General features: G+C 48.6%; 1 long non-coding RNA gene across 1 annotated transcript in view; it reads left to right on the top strand.

Moving 5' to 3' along the window:
- Positions 1-1,768: 1,768 nt before the first annotated feature.
- Positions 1,769-13,748, top strand: part of LOC119971029 — a 36,220-nt gene continuing 24,240 nt past the window's right edge. The window contains exon 1 of the long non-coding RNA XR_005461727.1: positions 1,769-1,837. This is a non-coding gene — a long non-coding RNA (uncharacterized LOC119971029). The remainder of the gene's footprint in view (positions 1,838-13,748) is intronic.

The following is a 13,748-nucleotide window of genomic DNA, read 5'->3' as shown; positions in this document are numbered from 1 at the left end:
TGAACTGGACCCTTCAGCCACTCACAATGTAACTGAGCCACTCTGGTGCTGAAACCTCTCTTTGGAGCTGAACCGTTGCCACTTCCTGTGGTCCAGAGGTTGTCACGATAGCGTTGCTTCATGTTGATAATTAATTTCAGATATAAAACTGACAAACAAGGTGTTGTGAAACCCAAGCTCTTTGTATCTCCTGGAATCCTGGCTAATCAGTGATTTTTTCCAGCCGGGTGACACATAAGTAGTTAATAAATGCGCAAAAAAAATCTTTGAAAGTGCAATATCTTCCGAACAAATTGAAGATTGCAGTATCTCAGCTGTAAACACTGATTTGAAAACGCTATGAACTGGAGTTAATGCAGCTAAACCCACAAAGAACTGCAACACCTGACGGATTATGGAGACAAGACAGAACTTGAGTAAAAGTGAAAGCATAAGACATTAATCTCTTGCCATAGAGTGATCTCCTGTTGCTATGTCTAATTGTACTGGCTGAAATAAAGAGCAAGAAACGAGGAGCATTATGCTGTTAACTTTATTAAACTGGGCTCATTTGCATTTGCAGTTCAAGCATCCAACACATTATACAAATAAATCATTTGGGTATCGTTTAGAACCTCCTGCACGTTCACAATAGCACAAAATCTCCAAATTGTAAACAACCTGAAAGATTTGAATTTGCAAATGTATTCCTCAATTACAATGCGTGTGCGTACAGTATGATCACTCATGCCAACTCAGCTCCCTGCGCACGTCTGCTTCAAAGGTCACCGCACTGAAATGGTAACTCGCCACAGTCATTGCCTGACCGGCTGCTTGTCTGCAGATTTTTAGTTCAGATTTTACTTCAGATTTGCAGCACTCGCGGTATTTTGCTTTTGTCTGCGGAGGGCATTGCCACGGGGCGATGCCTTCCTTTAAAGGGGAGGGAAATCAGGTGGATTCTGTAGGGACGTGCAATAGCCTCCATCTGATTTCCGTCCCTGTGCCAGCCGATGTTCAGCTCTTGAGCAACGTGAATGAAGATTTACCTCCTGGTTTAGATACTGTCCACAATACTGACCCACAGCCTGGGAATGAGGTTGTAAGAGGCGGCACGATAGCACAGTGGCTAGCACTGTTGCTTCACAGCACCAGGGACCCAGGTTAGATTCCCGGCTTGGGTCACTGTCTGTGCGGAGTCTGCACGTTCTCCCCGTGTCTGCGTGGGTTTCCTCCGGGTGCTCCGGTTTCCTCCCATAAGTCCCGAAAGACGAGCCGTTAGGTGAATTGGACATTCTGAATTCTCCCTCAGTGTACCGGCGTCGGAATGTGGCGACTAGGGGATTTTCACAGTAACTTCATTGCAGTGTTAATGTAAGCCTACGTATGACAATAATAATGGTTACAAGATAAAACATTAACCTATTAATATGCAGCTTTGTTATGTCTGAGCAGAAGTGAATTCCAGGTCTTGCAAGGGCTCATGGGACAATGAAGCCGCTGGCCACAGACGCATGAAGTGGAAAAGAAGGAATTTTGAAAACACGGGATGAACATGGGTCCCAAGAGGAACAGAACCTAAAGTGAGTGTGAGAGATCTGTGCAGGCTGGGTCTCAGGCTGTGAGAGGTGGAGTGCAGCTTGAGAAGATCAGGCCTTTCCCCACTGTTCTTGCAGCCGAATCTATGCTCCTCCCTGTGCTTAATTTCTGTAAATAAATCTGGTTACGTAATTCAAAATCAGGGCACAGCTTGAGTGTGGGGTATTAACAATGTCATCTTCTTAAGCGACTGAGAGGCAAGTAAGAGCAGGCAGCCATCTGTGTGACTCTCTATACCTACGTTGGGTCAGAAAACCCGGTAAGATGCTACCCACCAAGTGCAGCATGAATGTTGCTGGGTATTGATGGGACGGGCTTAGTTATTAACGTATCCTAACATGACACCACTCAGGCAGCTGTGGGCCTAGCCTCCTGGGAGCAGAGGTTCAGACAGCAAATCAATCGGATATGATGTAATAAAGACAGGGAGTAATTTGCAGACAGGGAACCAGGGGCAAAATTCTCCGATCCCACGCATTGTCGGAGAATCGCCCGGGGCCGCCGAAAATCCCACCCCCGCCGTGGCAGAAATTCTCCGCCACCCGAGAATTGGCAGAGGCGGGAATCGCACCGCGGCGAGCCTCCTGCGGCGATTCTCCGGCCCGCGATGGGCCGAAGTCCCGTCGCTGGGAGGCCTCTCCCGCCGCCGAGGATTGAACCACCTCTGGTGGCGGCGGGATCGGTGGCGCGAGCAGGCCCCCGGGGTCCTGGGGGGGGCCCGGGGCAATCGGACCCCGGGGGGTGCCCCCACGGTGGCCAGGCCCGCGATCGGAGCCCACCGATCGGCGGGCGGGCCAGTGCCGTGGGGGCACTCTTTCTCTTCCGCCGCCGACACGGCCTACACCATGGCGGAGGTGGAAGAGAATCACCCAGCGCGCATGCACCGGTGGTGACGTCAGCAGCCGCTGACGTCACCACCAGCGCATGCGCGAACCGGCGAAGGCCTTTCGGCCAGCCCCGGTGCCGGGCGGCCGGAGAATTCCGCACCTTTGGGGAGGCCCGATGCCGGAGTGGTTGGCGCCACTCCACTCCGCCGGGACCCCCCGCCCCGCCGGGTAGGAGAGAATACTGCCCCTGAATTTGATTTGCTGAGGAATTTGGAACTGGTCCAGCTGAGAGGAGAGGTGTATGAGGATCCATTCCACCTTGTTTTTCAGTGACTCACCTTGGCCAGGATTCTCCCCCACCCGGCGGGGCGGGGGGGTCCCGGCGTTTTGGAGTGGCGTGAACCACTCCGGCGTTGGGCCGCCCCAAAGCTGCGGAAGTCTCCGCACCTTTAGGGGCCAAGCCCTCACATTGAGGGGCTAGGCACGCGCCGGAGTGGTTCCCACTCCGCCGGCTGGCGTGAACGGCCTTTGGTGCCACGCCAGCCGGGGCAGAAAGGACTTCGCCGGCCGGCGTAAGTCCGCGCATGCGCCGGAGCGTCAGCGGCTGCTCACGTTGTCCTGTCGCATGCGCAGGGGAGGGGGTCACTTCATGGTGAAGACCATGGCGAAGGCGGAAGAAAAAGAGTGCCCCCACGGCACAGGCCTGCCCGCCGATCGGTGGGCCCCGATCGTGGGCCAGGCCACCATGGGGGCACCCCCCGGGGTCAGATCGCCCCGCGCCCCCCCAGGACCCTGGCGCCCACCCGCGCCGCCAATCCCGTCGGTCAGGTAGGTGTTTTGCTTCCCGCCGGCGGGAGAGGCTTGTCACCGGCGGGACTTCGGCCCATCGCCGGCCGGAGAATCGCTGCTGGGGGGCTCGCCGACCGGCGCGGCGCGATTCCCGCCCCTGCCGAATTTCGGATGGCGGAGAATTCGGGACACGGCGGGGGCGGGATTGACGCCAGCCCCCAGCGATTCTCCGACCCTGCGGGGGGTCGGAGAATCCCTCCCCTGATTTTCAAAAGGATTACATTGAATTAATTAGAGTCTATGGAACAAAAACAGGCCAACCAAAAACTTGGCTTATCTGGCTTCCCATGAAGCTATTAACAACAATTAGAACTTTACCATGTTTGGACATCAATTCCCCAGGGGGAGATTGATTGCTCCAAACCCGTAGGTCTCGAGCACCTCTCCAAACACCTCTCCAAAGCTCCATCTCTCTTTCCTCCCTTAAGGCAATGTATAAACTACCTCTTTGACCAAAGTTTAGTCAACTGCCCAAAAATTAGTCCTGGGTGCAAATATTCGCTATTCATTGAGAGATCTCATCGGTCATTGCACTGGCCTGAAATAAATAAAACGCAGGTGGTCAACATTCTTTTTCTCTGTCTTCAAACTGCCAAGTATTTAGGCTAGCACACTCTTCATGACACTGCACCCCTTACTGTATAGAGACAAATCAATTATCGCATCACCCTCTACAATATGTCAGTGCTGTCATCACAAGACAATTCATTTCTGTCTTGTTATAAATGGACTAAGTTTATTGAAAACGAAGATAAACCTTAGCTGTATTACAAAGATAGACCAGAAGACCATAAAACCATGAGACGTAGGAGCAGAATTAGGCCACTCGGCCCATTGAGTCTGCTCTGCCATTCAGTCATGGCTGATATTTTCTCATCCCCATTCTCCTGCCTTCTCCCCATAAGCCCTGATCCTCTTATTAATCAAGAATCTATCTATCTCTGTCTTAAAGACACTCAGTGATTTGGCCTCCACAGCCTTCTGCGGCAAAGAGTTCCACAGATTCACCACCTTCTGGCTGATAAAATTCCTCCTAGATTCACATATTGCCTCATCGTCAATATCATATGAGCGTAGATAATTTGAACATAAAGCATGCGAGGGAACCATAAAATGTCCCAGCTTAAAAAGCCTTTTTAATCAAAGTTTTTTGAACCCTCTTGCGTATTGAAGTGTCTGTCAATGTATGTATGTTCTTGCCATAATTATTTGACACCTGTATGAAACTATGTTCAATAAATTCCTGCTTACCTATTACTGTATAGATTTAAAGAAATATGTGAATGTTTCTAAGTTGCCATGATCCTGGTAAGAAGGTTTAGGTTAGCTATGAAAAAGAGACCAGGAGAAATCTGGAGTAAAAGTACTTGATTGGAAGAGGGCCAAATTTAGTGGGATAGGAATGGATCTGTCCCAGGTAAAGTGGAATCAAAGAGCAGTCGCAAAGCTGCAGCAGAAAAGAGGAGGCAGTTCAGATAGAGTCGAGGTGCATTTCCCAGGTAGGGGGCAAGGTAGGGCAACCAGAATTAGAGTTCCCTGGATGACGAAAGAGATAGCAAGTAAGAGGAAACAGAAAAAGGATGTGTATGACAGATGCTTTGTTGATTATTCAGTTGAGAACCATGTTTAATGTAGATAGTTCAATGGGGAAGTGAAAAAGTAAATAAGAGAGACAAAGAGAGAATGTGAGAAAAGACTGGCAGCCAGGCACTGCGTAGGGTAAACGGGACTTCCTCTTGTGCAAGGATGAGCCTGATACAGTCTAAGGTGGTGCACAGGGTGCATATGACTCGGGCGAGAATGAGTGGGTTCTTTCGGTGGGGTAGCAGAGTTTGAGAGGTGTGGGCGGGGGCCAGCGAATCATGCGCGCATGTTTTGGGGTTGCGTAAAATTGGGAAGATTCTGGGCGGGAGTGTTCGCGGTCTTAGCCAGGATAGTGGAGAAGGGCGTGGACCCGGATCCTTTGGTGGCGATATTTGGGGTCTCAGAGAAGCAGGAGCTCATGGAGAGGAGGAGGGCCGCCGTCTTGGCCATCGCCTCTCTGATTGCACAGCGGCGAATTGGTCAGCATCGTGGCAGTTGGCATCGCACCGGGGGTAGCAGCTTGGTTGGGTGACCTGTACGACTTCCTGCGGTTGGAGAAGATAAAGTACAAGTTAAGGGGCTCTTCAGGGGGGTTTGAGGAAAGGTGGGGGATGTCTGTTACCGTGTTTGAGGAGCTGTTCATTGTGAGGAGGTGGGGGGGGGGGTGAAAAGAGGAAATATCTATACAGACTGTATAGTTGATCATAGGGAAGCATGTTCTCGGGGTGTTTATTCGCTGATTTGATACATTTTTGTAATAAAATACATTTGAAAAAAAAAAGACTGGCAGCTAACATAAAGGCAATCCAAAGCCTTCCGTAGGCATTTAAATACCAAAAGGGTAGCAGCAAGTGGCGGGGGGAGGGGGGGGGGGGGGTGAGGACAATTAGGGACCAAGAAGGAGATCGAAGCTTGGAGGCAGAGGGCATGGCTTGGGCAGTAAATGAGTACTTTAATGTGTCTTCACCAAGGAAGAAGATACTGCCAAAGTCATAAGGATCTCAGAGTAAAATTACACCAAACTCGAAAGATTGCACCATCAGGATTATAAAATTAGCAAACCAAGAACTTGACTTTATATCTCGAGGGGTTGAATTGAAAAGTAACAAAGTTACATTAAAATCTGTATTGAATCTTGGGTGTACCTCACTTGACATATAGTTCTGGTCACCATATTATAAAAAGGATGTAGAGGCAATGGAACTGGGGCAGAGGATGATGCCAGGATTGCATGGATTATACAAACCAGGAAAGGATTGAATCTGCTCTTTCTTGAAAAAAATAGCTTAAGGTGACCGAATAAAGGCCTTTAAAATTATCAAAGGTTTTCAGAGAGTGGATACGGAGAGAGTGTTTCCGCTTGTGGGGAAGATAATAACTTGAGACCGTCCATATAAGATTGTCACCAGGAAATCCAGTTGATAATGTCCTTCAGGGAAGGAAATCTGACGTCCTTATCTGGTCTGGCCTACATGTGACTCCAGATCCATAGCAATGTGGTTGACCCTTAACAGCCCCCCCAAGGGCAATTAGGGATGAGCAATAAATGCTGGCCCAGCCAGCGACACCCACATCTCATGAACGAATCAAAAAACATTTTTTAAATTGAGAAAAAAAACTTCTTCACCCAAAGACTGATGATATGAGGATAGAGTGGTAGGTAGGGTGCTCCTTCAGAGGATCAGTGCAGACTCGATGGGCCGAATGGTCTCCTTCTGCACTGTAGGGACTCTATGATTCCTTTTGTAATAAAGGCTAAGATTCCCTTTGCCTTCCCAATCAGCTGCTGAACTTGAATGCTAGATTTTTGTGATTTATGCACAAACACCGCCGGATCCCTCTGTGCTGCAGCTTTCTGCGGTCTTTCTCCATTTATTCAGCTCCTTTATTCTTCCTACCAAAGTGCAGAACTTCACATTTCCTTAAATCTCTTCCATCTGCCAAGTTTTTACCCAATGACCTGACCTGTCTATATCCCTCTGTACATTCTTTATGTCCTGCTCACCACTTGCCGTCCCACCTATTTTTGTGTCATCTACCAAACGTGGCAACAGTACATTTACTTCCCTCATCCAAGTCATATATTGTGGATAATTGTGGACTCAACACGGACCCCTCTGGTAATCCAGTAGCAACAGGTTGACATCCTGAAAATGCCCCCCTTATCCCAACTCTTTCTTCTATCAGATCGTCAATCCTCTATCCATGCAAATATACTATCCCAACAACATAGGCTCTTGTCTTATTAAGTAACCGTTCGTGTGGTACCTTATCAAAAGCTTTTTGGAAATGCTATTATTATTCTGTGATTCCATTCTTGAAATGTCTTACACAATTGAAATGATGTTCCAAGTTTAGACTTGAGTCCAGTTGGTTCCCTACAGTGCAGAAGGAGGCCATTCGGCCCAGCAAGCCTTCAACGACCCTTGGAAAGAGCACGCCAGCTAGGTCCACGCCCATAAGCCCAACTAACATTTGGACTCTAGGAGGCAATTTATCATGGCCAATGCACCTAACCTGCATATCTTTGGACTGTGGGAGGAAACCGGAGCGCCCGGAGGAAACCCACGCAGACACGGGGAGAATGTGCAGACTCCGCACAGACAGTGACCCAAGGTCGTAATCGAACCCGGGTCCCTGGCGCTGTGAGGCAGCAGTGTCACTACGCTACCCATGATGCATTATCAAGAATTGTGCGATTTGGGGCAGCACGGTGGCGCACTGGGTTAGCCCTGCAGCCTCACTGCGCCAAGGTCCCAGGTTCGATCCCGGCTCTGGGTCACTGTCCGTGTGGAGTTTGCACATCCTCCCCCTGTTTGCGTGGGTTTCGCCCCCACAACCCAAAGATGTGCAGGCTAGGTGGATTGGCCACGCTAAATTGCCCCTTAATTGGAAAAAATGTATTGGCTACTCTAAATTTATAAAAGAAAAGAATAGTGTGATTTGAAGGTAAAGCACCAACCTTTCTCTCAACGCTGTTAATGTCCGATCTTTATCTCATTGCTGTTTGAGGGACTTTACTGTGCGCAGATTGGTTGCTGTGTTTCCTACATTACAAGGGTAACTCCGTTTTAAAAGTACATCATTGGCTCTCGAGGCACCAATTATTTTTAATTTCTTAATACCGTGAGCTCGAAGTTAGCAGAGTGCAGGAAAAATGGCTGAAAATGACAAACATTCACATTTACAGGTGGCACCATTGCCTTCCCACTGACAGACATGTCTGTAAGGCATTGGCAAATCACAGTGAAGCCATGAGAGGTTTTCACCAGCCTGTTGCCAAATGTGTATTGTCCAGTCCGACTGGTGGCTTGGGAAGAGGCTGCCCGGCATTCCCACCTCGGATCACAATTCCGAATTGCTGAGGGGTTCATTCCTCGGAGGAAATGTCCCCTTAAACACTCTGCATTGTGCAAATATTTCAGTAATGACAGTGAAAGAGCAGGGTAAATAAATGCCTTGCAAAGCCTCAGATACAACATTGTCTGCACCCTTTTCGTGCTGCACGCCACAATTAATTTGAAAGAAAATGATACAACAACAAAAATTGTCATTCCCATTGCATTTACAAATATACAAATTAGGATCAGGAATAAGCCACTTGTCCCCTTTCAGTACAGTAAGACACTCCAGGCCACCTCCTGGGCGCAGTAGCAACCAAAGAAATTGACGGCAATCGCACGGAATTTTCCAGCTCTTCCTACCAACAGGAACTTCCGGTCCTGCCGAAGATGACCCCTCGTAGCGGGGTTGCCAGCGTCAGTACGGCCGAGCCACGCAAGACACCATAGGCCTCGGTGGGATTGGAAGTCCTGCTCGTGGCCAATGCCGATCAACCTCCACCGCGGGAACACACGCTGCGGCAAGGGAGGCGGGAAGACGGAAAATCCCACCCGGAAAGGCAAAGGGGGACACACTAGGATAGTGTGAGATAGGTTTGAAGGAGAGTCCTAAAGGATGAGGCAGCAGTAGAGGGGCAGAAAGGTTCACGTAGAGGGAGCAGATCTTGTGGTCTGCGCCGATGAAGACACGGCCGGCAATGATGCCATGAAGGGCGTTGGGGACTCCCATGAGGCCACAATTGGAGTAATGTGAAGCTCCAAGAGGGTTATAGGGCTGGGCAGGGTGACAGAAAGAGCGATGGATGATGGGTAAGGAGGGATTGTAAGCTTGAGGCAGTAGTGGACTGGGAGTGTTGCCGGACACAGCAGGCGATAGTGGAACAGAAATTCAGGTCCCCGCAGCAGAGTTTTGGATGGGCTCATGTCTGTCCTCAACTGCAGCTCTCAAAGTGTTAAGAACAAGATGTAAATGAGAGATTTGCATACCAGCCAATGTTTTCGCTACATGATCTTTCAGTGTTATTAAAAGCAGGCTAAACTTGGCAGTCTGAAAACTAGAACTAAGTTATACTTTATGCCATATACAGTAAATGGCATCAGTTCCAACAGCCCACAGCATCTGTTAGCTTTACTTTTGCTTTAAGTCTTTGACTTCCCGTAGTGTTCGCAAAGGTCCATGTGCACTGAAATTGCTGGGCAGATTTAATTTTACAAAGATAAAATAAATGATGGGTACAATCTTTATTGCTTCACAAGAATCTCATCGTTATCATGGGCACATTTTAACAACATGAATCATTAATGTGAATTTATTGATTGAATGGTTTCAAAATAAGAAATAGTTAATTAACAACGTCCCTTATTGTTGCTGCTCTTCCGCATGAGAAAACCAGCGTGGGAGTGGTTTTGACCGAATTGAAAGAAGAATTTTGGGAGTTCTGGCTGCCATTCCATTATCAGCTGTTTATTCTATCGCACAAAGTCAGAATGACCCCCAAAGATTGTGTGTGAGAAGACCAAGATAGCGATGACTGGATAGCAACAAGGCTGGCCCATCACCATCAAACACCAGAACATCAATGACATTGACCGTTTACACCCACCCCCCCTCCCCCACCTAGGAAGCATCATCTCTCAGGAGGGCGGTGTACTGATCGATGTCCACACAAGAATCGGCAAAGTGGCATTGATCCTTCCAGCGGCTCCACACAGTCTGGGCAAACAACACCATCAACACGGCCAAGAAGCTGTAACTCCACACTGTAGTTGCGCCAACCGCAATCTATGCCAGTGAGACATGGAAGAGAACAGCAACGGCGTCACCTACTCCTTTCACCAGATGCTCAGCGACATGGGGCAGCAGGGTAGCATGGTCATTAGCATAAATGCTTCACAGCTCCAGGGTCCCAGGTTCGATTCCCGGCTGGGTCACTCTCTGTGTGGAGTCTGCACGTCCTCCCCCTGTGTGCGTGGGTTTCCTCCGGGTGCTCCGGTTTCCTCCCACAGTCCAAAGATGTGCGGGTTAGGTGGATTGGCCATGCTAAATTGCCTGTAGTGTCCTAATAAAAGTAAGGTTAAGGGGGGGGTTGTTGGGTTACGGGTATAGGGTGGATACGTGGGTTTGAGTAGGGTGATCATGGCTCGGCACAACATTGAGGGCCGAAGGGCCTGTTCTGTGCTGTACTGTTCTATGTTCTATGTTCTATCACACCCAGAGGCAGCTTCACCAATTAAAAAGTGCTGCAGAGGGCTGGTCAGAGCCGCTTACAGGGCATCATGGCGGGGATATGACTAAGGCTGGCAGGACACATATTTTGTCTCCTGGTTGTGAGCCCAGGCCAGAGTGCCAGTAGACTGGACACCACCAAATGGAAGAAGAGGGTGGGGCTGGCAAAGTACATTTAAAGGGGTTTTCATATCAAGGCTGATGCTCCATTGTCAGGATGCCTGCCTTTTGGACAAGACGTTAAACAGACACCTCGCCCAACCAAAATACCTTGCCAGGGAGACATCCCAGGTATCTTGGCCAATATTTATCTCTCAATCAACTTCACAAAAACAGATCATCAGATCATTACCACGTTTATGGAAATGTACTGTCTACAAATTGGCTGTCATCTTTCCGACATCACAATAGTGACTATACTTCAAAAGTGCTTCAGTGGCCCTACGGTTTGTAGATGTACCATTTGTCAATGTACTCTGTTAGAACATAGAACATAGAACAGTACAGCACAGAACAGGCCCTTCGGCCCTCAATGTTGTGCCGAGCAATGATCACCCTACTCAAACCCACGTATCCACCCTATACCCGTAACCCAACAAACCCCCCCCCAACCCTACTTTTTAGGACACTACGGGCAATTTAGCATGGCCAATCCACCTAACCCGCACATCTTTGGACTGTGAGAGGAAACCGGAGCACCCGGAGGAAACCCACGCACACACGGGGAGGACGTGCAGGCTCCGCACAGACAGTGACCCAGCCGGGAACCGAACCTGGGACCCTGGAGCTGTGAAGCATTTATGCTAACCACCATGCTACCGTGCTGCCCCCCATGCTACCGTGCTGTTGATTATTCTTTTTCTCTACTATGTACGTACTGTGTCCGTTCCCTCGGTCACAGAAAAATGCTTTTCACTGTACTTCAGTACATGTGACAATAAATCAAATCAAATCAAAATTAAATCAAATTAAAGTGCTTCAGGACTTGGCATGTTCATGAGAGGTTTCTTAAAAGAGAGAGCCTTTCTTTCCTAACTGTTAGGTGAATTGGACATTCTGAATTCTCCCTCTGTGTACCCGAACAGGCGCCGGAATGTGGCGACTCGGGGATTTTCACAGTAACTTCATTGCAGTGTTAATGTAAGCCCCACTTGTTAATAAAGGTTATTATTATTTTTTCCCAATGTTTTCAGGCACTTTCTGAATTATTTAAAACTCTGGAGTGAAGTCCCAGCAAAGTCTGCACAATGATGATTCTTGTCATTTAGTCGGAGTGGGAATTCTAGCTATTGCCCATGCCTTGATGCATGAAAACAGGAATGATTTGCATGAATATAGGTATCTTTGAAGGCATCCCAAAGCGTTTTGTCGACAATGAAATATTTCTGAAGTGCTGGCTTGAAAGGGAAGCCAGTTCACACCCAACATGGTTCACGAGCATCAGTGATACAAATGTACAAATCAGCTCTTTTAGTAATTAAATATTGGTCATGAGAAAAGGGATACCCCCTCTGTTCTTCTACAAATACTGTTCTGGGCTCTTGTATGTCCACTTGAGGGGTCAAAGAGAGCATCATTTTAATGCCTCATCCAAAAGACAGTGGGTGGAACTTTACTCCGGCAGGATTGTAAAAGCAATGGGCCTTTGAACGGCTCGTCGCACATGTTATGGTCCCGCTCATGCGTGATGGGGTAGTGACATTCCACCCAGTACCTATGACAACGCAGCACTCCCTCAGTACCGCCGCTGGAGCGGCAGACAGGATTTTGTGCCATTTTTGAGTGAGGCTTCAAACCCTCGACACTTTGTGCTCAGAGGCGGAAGCACTGCAGCTGAGGCATGGGCGACAACAAGGGGAGTACCGCCTCCCATGGGGCGGGCCATCAACACAACCCTGAAATGCAGTGGGAAACCTTTGTGTCAAAACTATATACTCTGCAGGAACCAGATTAGATTGTATTTCACAGTCGGGTATAACTAGGAACGTTTATATTAACGGTGGTAAATCCTCTCATGGGGAAATTAGCCAAGGTGAGAGATAAACCATGCTCAAGGCTAATTCGGATTATAAATTTATAAATATTGGTTGTCAGTCAAGGAAATGTTGAAAAAAAAGCACCACCCAAACCACTGGACATCTCAAAGCAAACATTCAAAGTGAGCGGCAAAACAAAATCATCAGAAGAGAGAAAACAACATTTACTGTTTCAACATTTACTGAGGTTTTATTTTTAATTTAAGACTCACCTCCTGGTTTGTGTAGCGTCGCTTAATCTCAGGGAGAGCAATGGAAGAGTGTTAGAATTGATCTGTCAGTTGGAAAGAGGAATAATCAACCAGGGTTCCATCAAGTTGATCACTGCTCAGACCCTGCTGAAAATAATAATAATCTTCATTGTCACAACTAGATTTGCATTAACACTGCAATGAGGTCACTGTGAAAATCCCCTAGTCGCCACATTCCGGCGCCTGTTCGGGTACACAGAGGGAGAATTCACAATGTCCAATTCACCCAACAAGCATGTCGTTTTGGACTTGTGGGAGGAAACCGGAGCACCCGGAGGAAACCCTCGCAGACACGGGGAGAACGTGCAGACTCCGCACAGACAGTGACCCCAGTCGGGAATCGAACCTGGGACCCTGGAGGTGTGAAGCAACAGTGCTAATCATTATGCTACCGTGCCTGAGGAAAGGGTTGGCTTCGTACCCATGTCATTCACAGTGCAACAACCAGCCGACATTGACACTCTCCTGGGCCATACAAGAAGAATGGCCACTTGGTTGGAGCACCGGGAGATGTGCCAACACTTTTGGAATCGTTCTCCGGGGAAAAGTCAGGGTGTTGTGCAAAAGAGGAGCAAAAAAAGGAGAAAGTAGGAAAACAGAAAGCTGATAATGTCTCAGAAAAGGATAAACCATGATTTTCTAATGCTCAGTTGTTGGAATCTAAGACTGAGGGCAGAATTTTCCATTCTGGGACGAAGTCCCGTGGCGGGGCGCGAGCCGAGGGTTTTATCCAGCATGGCAGCAATGGGAATTTGCGCCATATTGCATGATGCCATCCTCATTAATTATGCAGCCTGGGATTTCCCAACATTTTGTGTGGCGGGACAGGCAGAATGGGACATTCTCCACCGTTGTCTATTTAAAAGGCGTCCAAACATCATACTTATCCACCAATGAAGGAGGGGGGAGGCGACCGCTCCATGGAGTCTCTGGGCCCCACATTCACTGATGCATCCTTTGACGTTGTGTTCAATGCAGTGGAGGCCAGGAGGGGCATCCCCTACCCAGAGGATGGGAGGAGCAGACCCAGCTGTCACACCAACCTTGCTGGGAGG

This window comes from Scyliorhinus canicula, chromosome 9, assembly GCF_902713615.1.
Source record: "Scyliorhinus canicula chromosome 9, sScyCan1.1, whole genome shotgun sequence".
NCBI lineage: Eukaryota > Metazoa > Chordata > Chondrichthyes > Carcharhiniformes > Scyliorhinidae > Scyliorhinus > Scyliorhinus canicula.
Note: the sequence above shows the minus strand (reverse complement) of the source record. Positions and strands in the feature narration are given on the sequence as shown.